This window comes from Ursus americanus, chromosome 27, assembly GCF_024610735.1.
Source record: "Ursus americanus isolate L20-20 chromosome 27, mUrsAme1.1.p, whole genome shotgun sequence".
Classification (NCBI taxonomy): domain Eukaryota; kingdom Metazoa; phylum Chordata; class Mammalia; order Carnivora; family Ursidae; genus Ursus; species Ursus americanus.
In genome coordinates, this window is record NC_142153.1 from 37,670,962 (window position 1) to 37,690,012 (window position 19,051).

The 19,051-nt window shown below is 36.9% G+C and overlaps 1 protein-coding gene across 6 annotated transcripts in view; it reads left to right on the forward strand.

Annotated features, from left to right (window-relative positions):
- TENM3 (teneurin transmembrane protein 3) overlaps nucleotides 1-19,051 on the forward strand; it is a 589,152-nt gene that overhangs the window by 179,053 nt on the left and 391,048 nt on the right. The window lies entirely within an intron of this gene.

The window sequence follows — 19,051 nt, forward strand, 5'->3', positions numbered from 1 at the left end:
TGTTCTAGTTGACTGTGGGGGATGCTTCTCTTCCTTTCTTCTCTCCTCCCCTTCTTCCTTTCTTCTTCTTCCTCTCTTTTCGTTTTAATGCACTCTAGAACTCAAATGTCCTTGAATCATGCATTTATTTTTTCCTGGAAAAAAATCAATATCAGATTGTTAAATTATGCAAGTGGTCTATGATGTGTTAGCTATAGTTTTGAAAAACAGTTTAATTATGTACAGAAAAAAAAAAAAAAGATTAGTTTTGACTTACCTGGGACCATGTCACCGGGTATCCTCTGTGGAGTAGCAAAGCCAGTGGTGATAACGTTTACCCCAGAGCCAGCTTATAATCAAAGATGTCTTTGTAGATTCCTCTTGAAGATATCTCAAAGAAGTTGCAGAATCTTAGAATGGATGAGTGAGCACACAGAATAGTTTATTAACAGGGCTCAAGTGATTGAAGAACAAATTTGATCATGCTTTAAACTTACTAGTTGATGAGAGCCAATGAAAGTTTGGTAAGGAGGGAGAGTACGGTTTTCGATGTGCTTTGGGGACTGCATTATTATGCAATTAAGTCTACACACAAAAATCAGATTTTAGGATATCCAGATAGCAGCTTTGCATATTGTAAGAAAGGTATCTTTATAAATTATTGGGACTTTTCTCTTACAGCTAATGCAGGATGATAAAAACAGTTCATTTACATGCAATAACAGATTTCAAAGGAAACTTAATTTTTAGTCAAATTGACATTTGAAAAGAGAGATGGTTGTTTTACCAACGGTATTTCATTTGTAGTATTTATTGAGCAACTTTGTCAGCTTTGCTTTGCAATAGGAAAGCAGGTCTATTCAGCTCTCAGTTTTAGCTAAGTCACAGTATGAAGTGGTACCTATTGCTTCCCACTATTTATTACCCATTTCCTTTCTAGTCATGAAAAAAAGTCTAATTTAAACCAACTAAAACAGGGTCTTCTCTTACGTAGAATACGTTAGTGCACTAAACCAAAGTCAAGATCAATTAATAATATGCGCCCGATGTATTCATTTTTCAAGTGTCAGGTCTTGGTGGAGGCTGGCTTTATTCCATCCCCAAACAGGAAACAAGGACAGTTCTTTCTGACAAAATGAGTCTTTGAATCAGGTTGCCAGCATTTCCCTGAGCTAATCCATTCACCTCTGTAAAACCTGTATTTGTATCAGTTTTCATTGTGGATTCAGAAATTGCTAACCTTACAATGCATAAGATTTGGTATCTGCTTTGTTTCCCCTCTACTCGAATCGTCAGGTACAATAGTTATATTCAAATGTAGTGCTTGGTATTTAATTTCCCTAAAATACATGATAAAATTTATGGTAGATATAGAAAAGAGTTGAACGCAGCAAGATAAGGCATTCGGTTCTGATTCTCTGCGTCATATCCATACCCGTATCCGTTAAATATTTTCTCACATCGGGGCAACTTTTGTAGCATCTCTTTCTCCTCCCTGACAATGAATGTATCCTGTTATTGTATCTGTAATGGTAAAACGTAAATTAATGTAATGATTTTTAAAGTTCTGTATCTGCTGAAGCTATCCCACAGTGAATGTCCCAACACAGGCCTTTTTTTTTTTTTTTTTTTTTAGGAAAATCTAAAACTTACCAAATTGTCAACTTTGAGTTAGCAGTATAAAATACCCAACTGGTAGGGAGGAGGAAAGGAAGACTGAGTTTCTCCCACCACTGGCCCTCCCCATTTGTGTGGATTGTCATTACCTAGAGGAGGAACGTGCTTCCCCCAGGATTTCATAGACCTTGTTCATAGAGTGATGTCAAGGCAAGGAAAGGTGCGCTCCTTCCTTGCACCAGGTGGTGGTTATGAAGCAGGATGAAGAGAGACAAGAAGAGGGTGTCAAGGGGCTTGCCTTGAAATTCAGAACATTTGGTAGCATTTGTTGAGAGTAAACAGGTCAGCCAAGTTAAGAATATAAAGTGTCAAAAACAATGTTTGTTGAGCGGGGCAAGTGATGACTTAAACTTGTGTTTACTCTTTTCCCCAAGGTTTGGCTGAGGTTGTTTTTTAAAAAAACATTTTGATGGTCCAGGAACTCCCAATGAGGTCAGCTAAGGGAAGCAAACAAAGGAGGAAATAAAATAGATATGGCCTCTTAATGAACATTGGCTATTGCGTGGATTTAATATGTACGTCTGTAGGAACATTTCAGATTAGTTTCTTTGTTCTGAATATTCAGTGATTAGTCAGAACGAGCGAGATTCCATTGATAGAAAATAATTGCATTAGGAGGTGGGAAGGCGTAATTTTCTGAGATACTTAGCAGACCTTTTGAATTGTGGCATGAAACAAGAGCATTGAGGATTTTTTTTCTGATATAAAAGCTATGGTTGTTTTTCTTCAGCTGGGTTATAGGAAAAACTAAACTTTGTAATCCTACATATGGTCTTCTAAGCAATAACATCAAAACTATTATGCATTTTTACTATTACTACTTCTAGTCAAATATTTCTAATATAAATTACTAAAATAAGTCAATTCTACCCTCAGTTATTTTTCATTGCTCTAAGTTTGAAAGACTATTGATTTCCCAGTGATATTTTCCTTTGCCTGTCATTAGTTTAATTGTCTAATATCGTTCATTGTCGTAGCAGCCTCAGATCGGTCCTTGGAAGTTCTATTATATCCCTCTAGGTCGAAACAAGTAGGACATGTGTGATATAACTCACCAAAATGAAACTAATTTAGGAACCAGACACTGACTTGTTTTCATCCGGTTTAGCATGGGAGTTCTCGTTGACTGTTTTCATCATTTGAAATAACTGTGAATAAGGCTGTTTCCCCCAGAAAAAGAATGTTATTCAACATTTGTAAAATTATGCAAGCCGAGCGCCCAATGTTCTAGTTAGAACTTCAAAGAAGAGTTTAGTCACTAAAAGGGATTAGGTTTCACGTATTTATTGATAAAGAGGCCAACAGTTCAAGTTCAGAAGGCACTAGCGCTGCTGTGAGGCTAATGAAATTTTGATGGCCCGAGCATCCCACCAGAGTAAAAGAACATTCGGACCATGTCACACGTCTCTGTGTTAGCAGAGACTCAAAACAAGTGATAAAATTTATTCTTTTGCAAAACTAACTCTTCACCAACCATGGGGAGTTGAAGTTAAGAAGCATTTTGAGGAAAAAATGTTTCCAGTCTATTGAGTTTTGTATGGGATTCCAAATGTTCATGTTGTTCCGAGGTCAGGATGTGGGAGATGTCCCTTCTTGACACAGTGCTTGCTGTGGTTGTCGTGGTCACTCTCAGTCGGCGGCCATGCAGCAGCGGCAGTGGTTTGTGGCCACCCGGTAAGCAGGAGTTCTGGTAAGCTGTTGGAGGTTATGCTATAACCGCGATGAGCCACCCTCATCAAAGGTAGAATTACCAGTATGCTCTGGATTGTTCTAAGCGTCTTTCCTGTCTCTGGCATATCGTTAAAAGACCCCTGGCTGAATTTCTGCTCTGCAGCTTTGGAAGTCATCTGATCTCAATTCCAACTGTCTATGTAAATGTCAGAAACAAAGGACTTTTTTTCCCCAAGACATCAACATTTAAGCTTTAAAAATGTTTGTTTGTGCATCGTCTCCCAGAAGAAGCCAAAACATATTAACATCCTTTGTCATCCAGCGGCACGGTATCATGAGAGGTGCCCGGATTTAGAATCACCGGGGTCAGGGGTTAGGTCTTCTCATTCAACCACGAAGGCTGTTGGCTCCTGAATCACCCAGAGCTCGAGTTCCCAACTTTTCCATTCTCCTTGCTACTTTGTCAGGTGTACGGTAGTCCCAGAGAGCTACGTGGTCCCCTGCTGAGGGGCCTCATCTTGACCCCTCTCCCTGTCCGCACAATCTCTTATGCCCCTCGGAAAGCCATGACCTTTGAAGTTGGACAGACCAGGAGGAGCCGGCACTCTCCTTCTGCCTTATGGCGATCCCAGAACTCGAGAGCCCTACTGAGGGCAGTAGTTGAGAACATGTTGTAGGGAGCAGATTACCTGGGTTTGATTTGGTCCCACCACCTCCTGTGTGACCTTGGGCAAGTTACTAAACCTTCCTGTGCTGCAGTATCCACAAGGGTAGAATAGAGAAATAGTAAATGGTATACAGTCCTTATAGGGTCATTGTGAGGATGAAATGAGTTCAGATATATAATGTGCTTTGAACAGTGCCTGGAACCTAGTAACTGCAAATAAGTGTGTGCTCTTATCATCCGTAAAAAGTGGAAAATCACATCTCCTTTGTAAGTGGCCATGAAGATTCAGTTAGATAAACAATATCAAGTACCTACATAGTTTTGGCCCACAGCACATCTCTCTCCTTCCCACCCCCCACCCCTTTTTACTCTATCTGCGTTAGTTTTACACAGGGGGCAAGATGAGAGGGAGCTAGTGATCTCCAGAAAAAGCACTGATAATTTGCATAGTCTGGAATTTCTGTCACCATTTATCGACTCTTTTATTTTTCTCCCAAACCCCACATCCTTTTTAATTTACTGTAATTAAATGAATGTGCATTGAATGGTGCTGATAATTAGTCTGATGGCTGTAGACTTCAAAGACTTTAGCATGCTCCTTCCCCTCCTGGCCAAAGGAAATTTCAAAAGTAGTGTTTCCCTGAAAGGCATGTTACTTAGACAGCCAGTCAATTAAAAGGCAGTTTAACTGGTGCTCATCAGGTCACACGATAAAATAAATCATTGCTGGAAGACTTTCTTTCTCACCTGGGGTCTTAGCAGTATACCTGTTGTAGGACCCCACTAATGCCACGCTAAGTGTGCGTGATACTACAGTATTAAGGGCTAATTTGGCAGACAAAGAGGGTACAAAAAGGGCAGTATTTTTAAGTGTAATAGATACTTGCTTTGTCCAGCGAAAACATTTCAAGGAGCCAATTTACTTGTCCTTTGAAATACTATTTTTAAAGTCTACCTTCTGTATAGATAGATAAAGTCTCAAAGTTGAGTTAATATACTTTAAAAGGAAAAAGATACTTTGACGAACTATTGCAGGGATAACGTTTAAACCACTCTCTCAACAGAAGACGTTTCGCTGTTTTGCACTCCAAATGGCCATGTCAGGCAGAGTATGCTCTCTGAAGGAGTGGGCAGCGCCCCTTCTGCTCCTCCTGAGAGACCGCACGTGGGTGAGAGAGGCGCAGCTATTCTGTTTCCAGTTAAATCCTAGAGTAGTTGGGGAGAAACTCTTGAGTGGCATTGGGGTATCCCATTACGTCACGTAATTGTGATGCTTCCAGCAACGGCACAGGTATTTGTCTCCCGGTTCTTTTCACAAAGAGGCTATTTGAGTTTTCTGAAGATCATTTGAAGAGAGGTGTATTATTTTGCCTGCCTTAATTCCATTCCTTCAACTTTATCCATGAACCCTTCAGCCTACTTGGGAATTGATTATGGGAATTAAGAAGGAATTCCGTTGCTTCAAGAAATAAATGATCCTTCAGTGTTATTCTAATATTATGAGATTCTATTACACATGCTAAACTCTAACGTATATAAATTCCATTATGGGCTCTCTTCTGGCATGTAATGGTCACTTCTGGCGTGCTCTCCTGTTATAAATTATATTTTATGTTTTAGGTGCTCTGGGATGTCAGAAACAGCAAAAGTAAGATGTTGGATGCTTACTAAATCGAGCTCAGAATTAGAGTGCTGCTTTGCACAATACAAATAGTTTCTAATATATAAAAATAATTACATTGCCTTGCTATGTATACATTTATGGTTTAATAGCGACTTGTCATTCTCTTAACAAAAGCTTCCATATGTCATTTGAGAATGAAACCTATTTATTTCATGGATACATTACAAGTCACTCAAGCACAGTAAACTATGATTTAAATAATTTTTTAATGTACCATTATGAAACTAGAATTAAGAAGACTATAAAGTCCACTGCCTTTGTTGTTATCACTTAAGTATTTATATGCATTTATATTTCCCATTCTAAGAGGATTTCTGGAACCTCTTGGCAGTTTGCTACTCCTCACATGAATATTGCCATTTCTACAAAATTCTATTTGTGTTCTAAGTATTTTTGTTCAAAGTATATGGAGTATGTGCTCTCTCTCTTTATATTCTAAATGTTCTCTTAATTGTAGAGCTGAAATCAAAGTAAAGCATACCATGCACATATCAAAACTGATGATGTATGCTATTTTGATTTTTGAATGTGTTTTTGATATCCTTGAAAAATCACAGTGGTAGCAGTAAAATTGTTTTAATTAATGAATTGAACAGCAGCGAATGCTGAGTCAGGTTTATTGATGTAATTATCACTGAAATAGAAAAATTAAGTGTTAGAGCCACAGAACCTTAGTGTATTTGCCATTCTGGGGGTATTCAAGTGTTTGAAGAGAAACTAACTGGTGGGGTTTTGTTGGGTTTTTTGGGGGGGTTTTTTTTGGGGGGTGCTATTTAAAGAATATTCTTCTCAAGTCATAATTATTCAGTTTATTAACACTATACACACATACAAGCATAAATGTGAAAATCTTCCACATTATTTACTGAGTAGTTTGAACAATGGTTTACTATATTGAAATTTTTTTATATTTATCGGTGGATTTGGGATAGTTTTCCATAATGAATAGACTGTACATAAACCAAATGTAAAACCTTTTAAAATGCAGATGAAAATTCAAACAAATGCATACAAGCTTGAGAAAAGGATAATTAAAACATCTTATGAGTAATACCTTGCCTTTAAATATCATCACATAGAAACTGAAAAGTGAATAAAGTTTCGATGTGACTTTTTGAATTGATTTCTTATTTAGTATATCAACTACATCTTCATTCAATGAATAATAAACAAAATGAGTAAGATGTAGTCCCTGACTTCTAGACATTCACAGGCTAGTTGGGCAAACAGGCAAGTGGACACTGCAATTGGATTTTAATGTGGTAAATGGTATTACAACACAATATGCAAAGTCAGTGTCGGCACGGAGCAGATTGTTGCCAACAGAGACTGGGGGCAGGAGAGGAGAGGGTGTCCCACAAAGGAAGAAAGAGGTGGCATTGAAACAGGGGCTTAAAGGATGTATAGAAATTCAAGATGTAGACAGAGCAGCAAAGGAGAAAGTGTAAAGTCTGTGGGGATGCCTTTGAGAGCCGTGAGCTGTTTGGTACCTGGAACACGGGATGTGGGTAGGTGAGTGATGATTTGAGGCGGTATAAGCAGCCTCAGACCATATTGCAAAGGGCCACATGGCCATGCTAAGAAATCTGTACATTTTCCTGGAGGTAATGGAGAGGCTCTGAAGCACTTTTATGCAGAGTAATATTGCAGTCTTATTTACATACTCCAGAACATTCTGAAAGCAGCACAGAATGTCGACTGTCTCTCCCACAGGGAGTAAATGCTGTAGGGCATGGCTGTGCTCGCCCTTGTATCTCTGCGCTTACCTCACCCCGTGCCTGAGCCTGGAGCTACCTTGTTTGCCGAGCAGAGACGCAGTGCACTTGCAGGCCAAACTCAAAAGCAGATGGGCCAATCAGATAGTATTATCAGGATCAGAATGAAAAAATATTAAGGTTTAAGCCAAGAACTAGGCAGGAGAGGAGGACTGATTCAAATAGAAAGAATCAAGAGTTGATGATTTCTTCATCCCATTGGGGTTAGGGAAGAGGAAGACATTTTAAAAGACCCTCTAAACATGGAAGAATGGTATAACCCAGTGATGGTATACTTCAAGTTTGGGATTTGTGATAGAATTAGTAATTCAGACATTGGTAGGTTGTATTTAGGGTGTCTGTGGGACATCAAAGTTCAATAATTATTAAGCAATTATGTATGTTAGATAAAAAAATTAAAATAGATTTTGTTTAAAAACATTTACCGTATGATCTGTATGATTGCAATTAAAGCCATGGGGGCAGAAGTAAAACTCTCCCCAAAACCAAATAGAATGAGTCAAGATGAGCACTGAGGGTAAAATCCTGAGTTCACCAATATTTAACATAAGGGTGTAAAATAAGTACCAATGAAAGAAACAAAGGGGACCTTCTATAGGGACAAAAAGAAAATCAGCACAATCAGTTCACAGGAGACAAGAGATATAGGTCATAGGAAGCAGAGTCTAAACTTCCAAAAGTCTAGTAAGTTAAATACAGAGATACTTTTTGGATTGCCCGGGAGGTTATTCATTTTGGAATGGGAGGCATGGGGGTCAATTGCAGTGGGTGGAGAGATGAACAGAAACCTAAATATATGGCAGCAGCAGGAATAGATTATTCTTTCCAGAGCCAAACTAAGGCAGGAGGGAGGTAGGCAGGCTGGTAACTCCTGAGACAAACAGGGACAGGGCTATGTTTATATTGGACATTTCAGCATCTTTATAAGGAAAAGGACGGAGCCATCCAGGAACAAGAAGGGGAAAGGAGAAGAGATTAGGGAACTTTCATAGTCTGTAACTGTGAATCCCTCAAAACTTTCTACCACTTAAGATACTTTTCATCTTAAAAATTTGTGTGCATAATAATTTTAGCGTTTGTTTTAGAAAGGCTATACTTTAAAAAGGTAAAATTCTATCTGTATTGATTGAAATCATACCAAATAGTAAGTCCGTGTAGTACAAGTTGATGATATTGGGTGGAATTGAAAGTCCATGTCATCAACAGTTTGGGGGAAAAGTACATTCTTATTCAAAATTGATATTTTATTTCAAATAGTTCTATAAAACTGTAAAAAAATAAATAAAAAATTTTTTTTAAAAAGCACATCCAGAGTCCTATGGAAAAGAGTTAGTTGTTGACTTTGGAACCTGAACTAACAGGACTTTTCTCAGTACTCCTCCAGATGCGAAGGTAACTTCTTTCTTTTCCTTATCCTGTCCTTTGCTTAAAAACAAAATGCATGTTTATGAACATAAAATTATATGATCAGATTTTGATTCTTAGTGAATACTGTCGAGGCCCTATCAAACATTAAAGAAAAAAAAAAAACCACAAAGGGGAGGGGCAGAAAACCATATCACAAGTGATATGTCCAAGAGAAATAGAAACACACTGTAAAAAGCCAGAATGGTCGTCGTTACCTGCATATTGCAGTTTGGAAAATGGTGACTCTGTGAAATGATTATTCAGACTAAAGTGAATAAATTGATTTGCCTTTAATTGGTTAATATCAAAGCAATCAGTAGGAAATTGGCTTGCCCTTCCAACTGGTTTTTATAGGGGTGTTAAAGTTCACAAAGAGAGATCTTAAATTTTTGACATAAAGCAGCTGTAGATTCCTAGGGGATTTGAAAGTGCTTGGATGAAATGTCAGTTGCTGCAGAAAACAAGGAGAAAACATGCCCTTATAATGGACTGTGTCTCATTTACTGTGGCTGCAGTACCACTGTATAGACTGCAGGGTACAAGCTGTGCTTATAGGTGCTTATTTGTTGTTTCAATGAGCCTGTTTAAACAGCTGAAGCATTCAGATAATCATTAGAATTTTTTAAGCTTTCAATCATTGTTTGTATTGTACTGTCTCAATAATCCAAGTAAAATGATAGGTTACAATGGACGTGATAAAAATAGAACTTTAGATCAAACAAACTTAAATATAAAATATGAGTGTTTAAATTCATGGCTTTAATGTATCTATTTTAACTGTTTAGCGTTACATGTTCATTGGACAACGCAGAGAAGCAAATGAATAGTATTTACTGGTTTCTATTTTGGCATTTACGCTTTTAATCTTTTCTGTGTGTTTATTTTTTAAAAATTAAAATTGCAGTGTATGTTTTGACCTGAGCTTCCCCATGTTATCAGACATTCTTCCACAACATATTTCTCCATGCTGTGCTTTATCATAATTTGTTTAACATATCCACTACTTTTGGACATGTAGGTTGTTTGAATTTTTACTATTATAAATTGTGTTGTAGTAACCATCCTAGTAGCTAAATCCTTTCCCCTAATTCTGTTATTACCGTAGGATAAATTCTTGGAAGTGGAACATCAGAGCCAAAGGGTACATACAATTTAAAGCTTTTGATATACCCTGTCAAAGTGCCCTGCAAAAAAATGTGTATCAATTTACACTCCCACCAGCAGTACAAAAAAGTGTCTTTTTCCACAAGCCATTGACAGCAAATGTTGCCAGGCTTTAAAGTTTTGTTAACTGGATGGATAAAACATAGTCTTACTGTTGTTGTAATTTATGTTCCTATGATTGATAGGTTGAATATATTTTCATGTATGTGTGCGTACGGTTCGTATTTCTTCTTTTGTGAATTGCCAACTCCTGTCCGTTGTCCATCATTCTTTTGGGGTAAATGAAGAAATGGGTTTTCTGGGATGTAAGAAAAATGAAGGGACAGTGGAATTCAAGGACATTGGGACACGGACGCTGCTTTTTCTCCCTTGTATCCATGTAGTGGTTGTAAGAGGACCTGATACGTATAGTCATCTCCTTACATGCAGACTTTCTGCCCGTAGACGTACAGAGAGCTGCACGGTAGTGATGAATAGAGGTGCGAACTTCATGTATCCAACGTAATTTCCTCCGGTCTAGCAGGACACTGCCTTGCTTAAGTGGCTGCGCACTCTTCATTAGAGAGTCTAGGTGCCAAGAAAATCTGCATCTGCTCCATATGCAGATTTCTACCAAGTCTCTGCCTCCTTATTAAATAAATTAAAATCTTTAAGAAAGTGATGGTAGCAGTAGGAGGTAAGTCCCTTTTCATCAATCCTTAGCCTGATGGAAAAGATGCAGAAGATAGAGATACACAGATACCATATTTTTTTCTTCTTGAATTGCAAGTGCTTTCATATAATAAGAATCTTAATAATGCTTTGTGTCTTTTGAAATATTTAGATCTTAATCTTTTGCAGATACTTTCCTTTGTTTGACTTTAAGAGATTACTTATGTAAAGAAATTTTTAAGAAAACTTTTTAAATATAGTCCGTTCTATTATTTACTTGTGGCCTTTTTTTTGTTTGGTTAGAAATGGTGATTTTATCCCTAGAGCAAATTATCATTTATATTTTCTTCTTTTAAAAAATATTTCTTTCATTTTATTTACATTTAATCTATCTAAATTTTGTTAATATAGCCTGTGGTATAGGGATTTAAAATTATTTTCTTCACACAATTCATTTTTCTTAGTGTCATTTAATTGAATTAGGGGATACTTCATAATGTCTAATAAACATATCCTACTATACTAAATTTTGGCAATGAGACATCAATAAAAAATTGTGCCATTAAATCTTTGCAATGAAATAGGAAAAGATTTATGAAATATCTTATATAAATAGTAGCTTTTAGGTTCTAAATTCAGGTTTGTAGTTTTTTGAGAGATCTAGAATGCTAATAACTAAAAAGAGACATTCTCAGGAATACACAATTAGCTACTAGCAGCATAGGGTGTAACCTTTATGCATTGCAAAAAATGCAATAGTAGAAAAACAGAATGAAACAGGCTTATGGAAGTTATATATAATGTCGCGAGCAGTTACTAAGATCTGTATTTCATTAAAAAATCAAGCATTCATCCTGTAAAAAGTTAGGGTTTATTCTATTTTGTGAACATCCTTATATCAAATATTTTGAGAGATATTTGGGGGGGAATAAAAATATATCTTTCGCCATCAAGCTTACGGACTTGGAGATACGGGGCTTTACAAAGAGGAAACAACTAGAAGGCAAAGCAGCTAGATGAACTACGTTGCTAAACTACACATTGGAAAGAGAAAAGCAGTGAAAACTCAGAAAAGGAAAGATTTTGCAGGATTTTTAGAATTTCAACAGGACTTGGAAAGTGGCGAAACATGTTTAAGTGTAGCAGAAGAGTGTACCTGTTTACAGTTGGGACAACTTGAGGAAATGCTTGGAAGCAATAAGGGGAAATAATGGTAGCATCCTAGGGAGGCCACCCCACCTAGAAAAATCCTCTGGGGAAGCTATGGAGATTAAAGTTGACAGTGAAATGGAATCAGTGTATGAAGAACTGTAAATGTCATGCTGAAGGTCTAAGCTTGTCGCTGTGGATAGTGTCTGGCCAGCCCGTGTCCTAAAGCAGAGTTGAGACATGATGGAGGCGAACTTGGAACTGATGAGCCAGGATCCCATATGAACCAGGAAGGGCTTATTGTGAGCAGGGAGGAAGGAACAAGTTATAGTGCTGTAGACGGGGCTTCGCAATGTGAGAAAGAAAGATAAGGAGCCACACATGGCTCTCAGCTTGGGAGCACACAACCAGGGAGAATGTTGCTATCGTTGTAAAAGGGGAAAGGCCATAGATCAATAAAAGAGACTTTCATCTGAAAATTATATAAAATTGTAGTACAGAAGAGTTCACGCTACAGTTTGGGAAATAGTCAACAGTGCGTAAAAGATGTTCTTGAAAACTTAAAATAAATGTGGATTTAAAGGAATATGAAGTGGTTTCATCAGAAAACGAGATGGGGGGGCGCCTGGGTGGCACAATGGTTAAGCGTCTGCCTTCCGCTCAGGGCGTGATCCTGGCGTTATGGGATCCAGCCCCACATCAGGCTCCTCCACTATGAGCCTGCTTCTTCCTCTCCCACTCCCCCTGCTTGTGTTCCCTCTCTCGCTGGCTGTCTCTATCTCTGTCGAATAAATAAATAAAATCTTAAAAAAAAAAAAAAAAGAAAACGAGATGGACAGTGAATAATAGAACTAGTTCAGACTCATAGTTATTTCTCCGTATTTCCTGAGTCATCTTTCAGACCAGGACATTCACTTATTGTTCAATATCCAACAAGAACAACCCACCATGACGTTCCACCAAGGTGCACTGATTTGCTACTAGAGGAAGAGGCTCAGCGACTGAAGAGCAGAGTCTGAGAACATTTTATCCCCCTACATTTTAGTTGCTTTCTGCCAGATCTCAAAACAATCATGACGTGAAATAGATTTCCTGTACTCTTGATTATGTGTTTATCTTCACCACAGCCATGATGAGAGTTTTGCAACTAATCCATTTTTCCATGGGAATTGCCAGAGAAGCACGGGATCTGTATCAGCATGATGCAAGGAAGAAAGCTGCAAGGTTATTCATAGTAAACCTTACCCCGCTTCCACCTGGGGTCTCAATTGTGATAAAGATTGTAAATCAGGATGGTTGAGTTCTGGAGATAGCTTGATAAAGGCACAGCAGATGCCCTGATGCTTGGCTGTTGGCCCCTCCATGCTGGAAAGACAAAAGGTGTAAATTCCAGTAGTTCTCAGTGTTCACATTTGCATCTGGAAGGGTCTAGATGTCAACTTCCTGGTTTCACCGTTATTGCATTGAGCGTACTTATTATTTTCTCTCAACATAGTAAAAGATTGGCGCAAAGGATCAGAGGGGGAACGTAGACTACAATTTCTTTTTAAAGTGTTGCCATATTTTTACCTGTCTATTCCAAGACTGATCTCTAAAAGGATAAAAACTACTGAAAAGGAATCTGTTTGGAGGTGAAAGTTTGTAGTTTGAGGGATAAGAATATTGACGCTATATATATATATATATATATATATATATACCCATGAGTTTGGGTCACTTTCCCCATATTTCAGGTAGTTTGTACTGAATGTATAGCTCATTGATAGTTGACAGCTGTCAGGCAAGATTTCTTTTCCTGAAGAAAGGGTGAGAGTTTAGGGTGACCCGTTCCATGAGATCCATTTCTTATTCTATTTTAATTAGAAATTTTCAGCCACAAAAATCGTCTCCCCCCAACCAACTCTGGTTTCACTATTCAGAAATTATTCCTTGATGGAGAAGTTTGTATTCTCTACAAAATCCTTTAACTTCCCATAGAAAGTGCCGTTACTATACAGAAGCATTTCAAAAACAATAATTTTGTAACAGTGACATTTCCAATGATAATTGCTAAGGATTTGGGATATGAATGTTGTTGTTATTGTCCTTTAGAAAAATTATGATATGAGAATCCACATGGCAGAGTAGAAGTTTGACATGGATATAGGCAAAGACAGAGATAGGTAATTTGGTTTTTATTGAGCACCTGTTACACTCAATCTACCGCCCTCTTGGTTTAGTCATATTATCTCTGTTTTACCATGGAAAGAAAATTAATGCTTAGAGAATCCAGATTTCTTGCTAAGGTCTCACAGATACTAAATAACAAAGCCAAGATGTAAAGCCACTGTTTAATCCAAAACTCACTGTAAGACACCTCCTATTCTTGAGTGGAATGTGTCAGTACCAGACAACAGTAGAGTGTCAGTCCCTCAGATCACCTACTTTTCAAAGAACAGGGAAAAAACTCCTGCCAATGTAAATGTCTTCCTTGTCACCATGAGCTTCTGTGTGGTTGAATTTATTTCACACTTCTTAGTTTAAGACGTAATTCTACTATATTTAGACAACAGTTTCATAGGCGCAGTGATAATGACACTTGATTAGAAGTGCAGACATCTGATTTCTTATTCTGGCTCCATAATTAAGTCATTGCTTGACCTTGGACCATTCACTCAGTGTCTTTGGGTCTGAATTTCTTCACACTTTGTCTTCTTATTAAATAATTTTTAAAATCTGCATTATTTTATCTTTGGTTAACATCACAAAGCTAATAATGCAAAGTTTTCTCTTGAGGATTTCCCTCAAGGGAGAGAAGTCATGTTGGGTTAGAACAGGTCCAGCAGAGTGATGATACGAAGCATAAAAATCTAATAAACCACCTAAAGTAGCAAGAAAAATTAGATTTATTACTTGCATCAATCAAACGTAATCCAAGCTTCCTTTGCTTGTGTGCATGTCTCTGAGAAGTATTCTGTCTACAAAGAATGGAACTATGACCCTTGAACTAATATAATATACATTATTGCCTACAAAGTTTTGTTATCTTTGTTTTGACTAACATTCCATCTATATCACTCAGTCATTTCAGATTCCTAAAATAAATTCGTTTCAGTGCTAAGAGTCTTATTTAAAGAAACACTAAGAATTTCTGTGGTATTTTATTATATAAGTTTAGAATATTTGCTTAGTAGTGATATTCAGGAAAAACAATTTTTAAATACCTTGCCATGCCTAGCAAGGAAGTCCTTAATGCTTATTGGTGAATAAAAAAATAACTGACATTACGTAAATATTTCAATAAACCTTTTTTAAAAAGAAAATCAGCCAGCTTTAGCCAACAAAAAAAGAGGCAACATTTTCTCTTCTTTCTCATCTACTTTTTAAAGAGGAAGACCTGGTTTGGAATATACTATTTTGTTTTGACTATGGTCATACTTGGTTTCCATGTATGAATCATTCCTACCCCCAATTTTCCCCATGTATTATTATGTTTCTTTCTTGAGATACTATGGACTCTCAAAATGCAGTGTGGTTCGGGTTATCATTTCACTGGGTGAATGTTCATGTGATAATCAGCTTGTTTCTAGGGGAAATGATCTGTGCAAATCAATTCTGCTTTATGTTGCTAAAGGACCTGCCAGATAATTGAATATCATAATCATAAGTCTGACAGAGACCTTATGAGACATAAGTTCTATTCTTTGTAAGGCAGCATAGAGAGACATGACTAAACTAGATATCATGATTTTCTGGAATTTGCCTGTATCTGTGTTTAATTGGAAATTTTTTTCCTGATTTTTATCCTAAGTTCTTGGATTGAAGTAGGAAATTTTTGGTGCTTAGCTTCATGTCGTAATCCTTATACTGGAGAAACAAGGCTGTTGTCCTTCTTTTCTCAAAACTAATTAGGCCCAATATTCATTCCTTGTGATAAATTGATTGTACCACCTAGCCCTAATCATTTTCATTATTCACTGAGCTTTTTCCCAATTCATCATGTCTCCTTCATTTCTGAGGACCTCAAAACCCACACACGCACGCATGCGCACACACATACACTTTCTCTTGCTTTTTTAAAGGCAGTGATACCACATTCTGCTCAAAGTTCTTTTTAGTGCCTATGATATGTATCAACAGTTTGCTAAAAAGTATGATATCTATCCTCAAAATACGTTTTCAGTGGTTAAACCCCCTTCAGGGCGCTTTTATTCGCCTCTGATCTAAGTGTTACCATGATGTTACCATACCCATTGAAAAAACCCATTACCTATTTTCTTTTCCATATGAATATCTTCGTAAATGCTTCATCAATTTCCTTGTAATTTCAACTCTGGATTTCTTTAGAATTTTGCATAAAGCTCTTGTTTCCCAGATCTAATTTCCTACTATAGATTATTGGATCAGAACTTTCTTATAACTCTCTTTTCACATTGGCAAATCTTACTAATCTAATCACATTGTATTGTAATGTGCGGTTTACTCTCCTGCTTAAAATGTCCCACTTTTTCCTCTCTCCTGTCATCTCTTAATTTCTTTGTAACTGGGGTTTCAAATGCATGTTACTTTCAACTCACAGTTCCCAATAAGCCAGGATGAGCAGTAAATACCTGTTTGAAGGGCTGTCTTAGGACCTTTTCAAATCTTTCCCACACTCTAAAAGTCAATGCAGCTTTCAAGAGTTCTAGGTTTAAAAGCAAATACAGTATGTGTGTTGGTGAAAGCCTGCTCCACAAACATGATTTTTTAGTTATATCTGTTTTAAACAACATATCTTAGAGTACCTTATTTTAGTTTGTAGCTTAAAGTGTTATATAGGTAAATTATGCAAACACTCATTAACAAAAATAACTTGTTATCTTTTGCAAATATCCTTGCTGTTGGAAACCTGCTACTGGGGACTGGAATGGTAGCTGTCTTTTAGTAGCTTACTTGTGTTTTCCTAACGGGTATAAATCATTAGGAATAAATTGTGTTCTGTCATTGTAGCCAGTAATTGGTGACATTTTCTTGTCACTATGGGATTATAAATAACAGCAATATATATGCTGTCAACAGATTCATTATGTTATGAAAAACATAAACCAGGAGTCTTTTAACTATACTTTGCATATTTTCTATATTAAGTATGGCACTGACATCTTTACAAAATTTTAAGGTATACTCGACAGAGCAGTTTTCATTGTTAATAACTTCAAATTGTTTTATTATGCTTTAAATACATTTTAATTATTTCTGTTTCTTCCATAGTTCACCTGGAAAATATGTTCTTCCAAGGGTGTTTTGTTTGCCAACAGATATTTGATCAATAAAACAGATAAAGGATTTTTTTGTTTTTTTAGCACTAAAACAAACAAGAGCCCTACAAAAGACTTTAAGCATTTGTGATGCATTTGAACATAGCTCATGTGATTAGGGTAAATAAAAATGCGAGGGTCTCAAATTGTGTATAATAAATACTGATGCTCTGTCCCATGCTGAATGAAAAAATAGGGATTTGGAGACAACACTAATGTGGACAAATCTCATAATTACTTGCTTCGTTGATTATTAAATCAGCACATCACTTTCCAGTTTGAGGGTCCTGGCTCTATTATATACCCATCATCTTTTGGCTCACCCTCCCTGTAAAGGACAGCATCCCTCACCTCCAGTAGCTTTAGTACTTCCTGGAGGGGAGGTGTTATTTTTCTTTGCCTCTTCAAAATTAAGACAGAAAAGCCCCTGTTCGGTTCCAACCCACATTCAACTCTTATTTGACTTCCATCTTCCTGAACGAGTTTATCAGCCTTTTCCTGGAAGTCTCTTCAGTAAAACTTGAAGGACATTGCTTCTGGTCAACTCACTGGAATGGTGTTTGGGAGCTCTTGGCATCCTAACTTGCCCACCGAGAGGATGTCTTCCAAGCTTCTCTCTTGGATTCTCTCTTTCCGGTTATACAACATTTTCAAAGTTTATCTCAGATTCCTCCACTTTAGGAAAATATCATTGTCCACATTTTTATTACTCCGTTTTTCACATATTTATTCAACACATGTAGCCAAGGCATTGCTCCTGACTCTCCAGGGGCCACAGGCTGAAAACACAAGACCTACCAGGGTGTATTGCAGAATATGTTAGAGATGACTCTATCAAGAGCTAGAGTATTTGTACATTTCAGACCTCCTCAGTCATGTTTGTCTCTTATAATATTTTCGTATTAATTTTTCATTATTTTAGTTAATACATTGTTCAGATGTTCCTTTTTTCTTCTAAAGGTTAGCCCTTTAGCAAAATGTTTTATTTTTTTGTTTTTGCTAATGGTGTTTCCAAATCTTTTTTTGTTTCACAGACTGACTCTGAATTATATTTGCTTTTGAATTCTGCTTTTTCTTTGGCCTCCTAATACTTCTTTGATATCCTTCGTATTCTCTTCCTACTTAAAATCATGTTGCTAACTAAAGCTGCAAATATGAGCTGTGAACTAAACATAGTCTGTCTTTCACAATGGAAATTTTAAAAAGAATTTTGCAAATATAAGCCGCTATAAAAATCTTTTAAACTTTATGAACTCACAGGCCGTGCATTATTTATTTTTCACCATGGCAATCAAAATGATTTCCCAAAATGGAATTCCATTTTCTATTTTTTATTCCTACTTATCATTTAAAAATCACTTTCAAAATTTCAAGCTTATTACTTTGTCTTCTCTACTTGAAATCTTTCCCTTTGCATATCCTTTTATCAAACTCAAACAATGTATTTATTTCAAAGCTATCATTCACATTTCTGCTTTTCTTTTGTCCTTTCTTCATATCTAAAAATCTTTATTTCTTTCCTCCAATTCTCTTGATTCCTGGCTCCAAAATAATGTCTATTCATCAGAGAAAACAGTATAGAAGTTGAATCAACCTTCTTAGGAAGGATTAAATTTTCTCCACTTATCTTTTCTGTTATTTAAACAGCAAATAATCTTATCTTCCTCTTTCCTTGAGGTTCCTTGTGAAAACACTATAATGGACTTTTCTTTCATGACACCATGTGCTTTCTCGCCTCTGCCTTGATCCCGCAATGCTTGAGAATCTGCAAAACTCTTTGAGCTCCTCTTTCCTGATCAAATTCCTGCCCATCTTTCAAGGCTCTGTTTAAGTACCTCTTTCTGTTAGTTTTATTACAACCCAAAGTCTAACTGAGCTGGCCTGCCTCTAAATCCTATTGTGTCTGTTCGCTCTAGTTCTTCCATGACATTTAGCATTCACTACATTATTT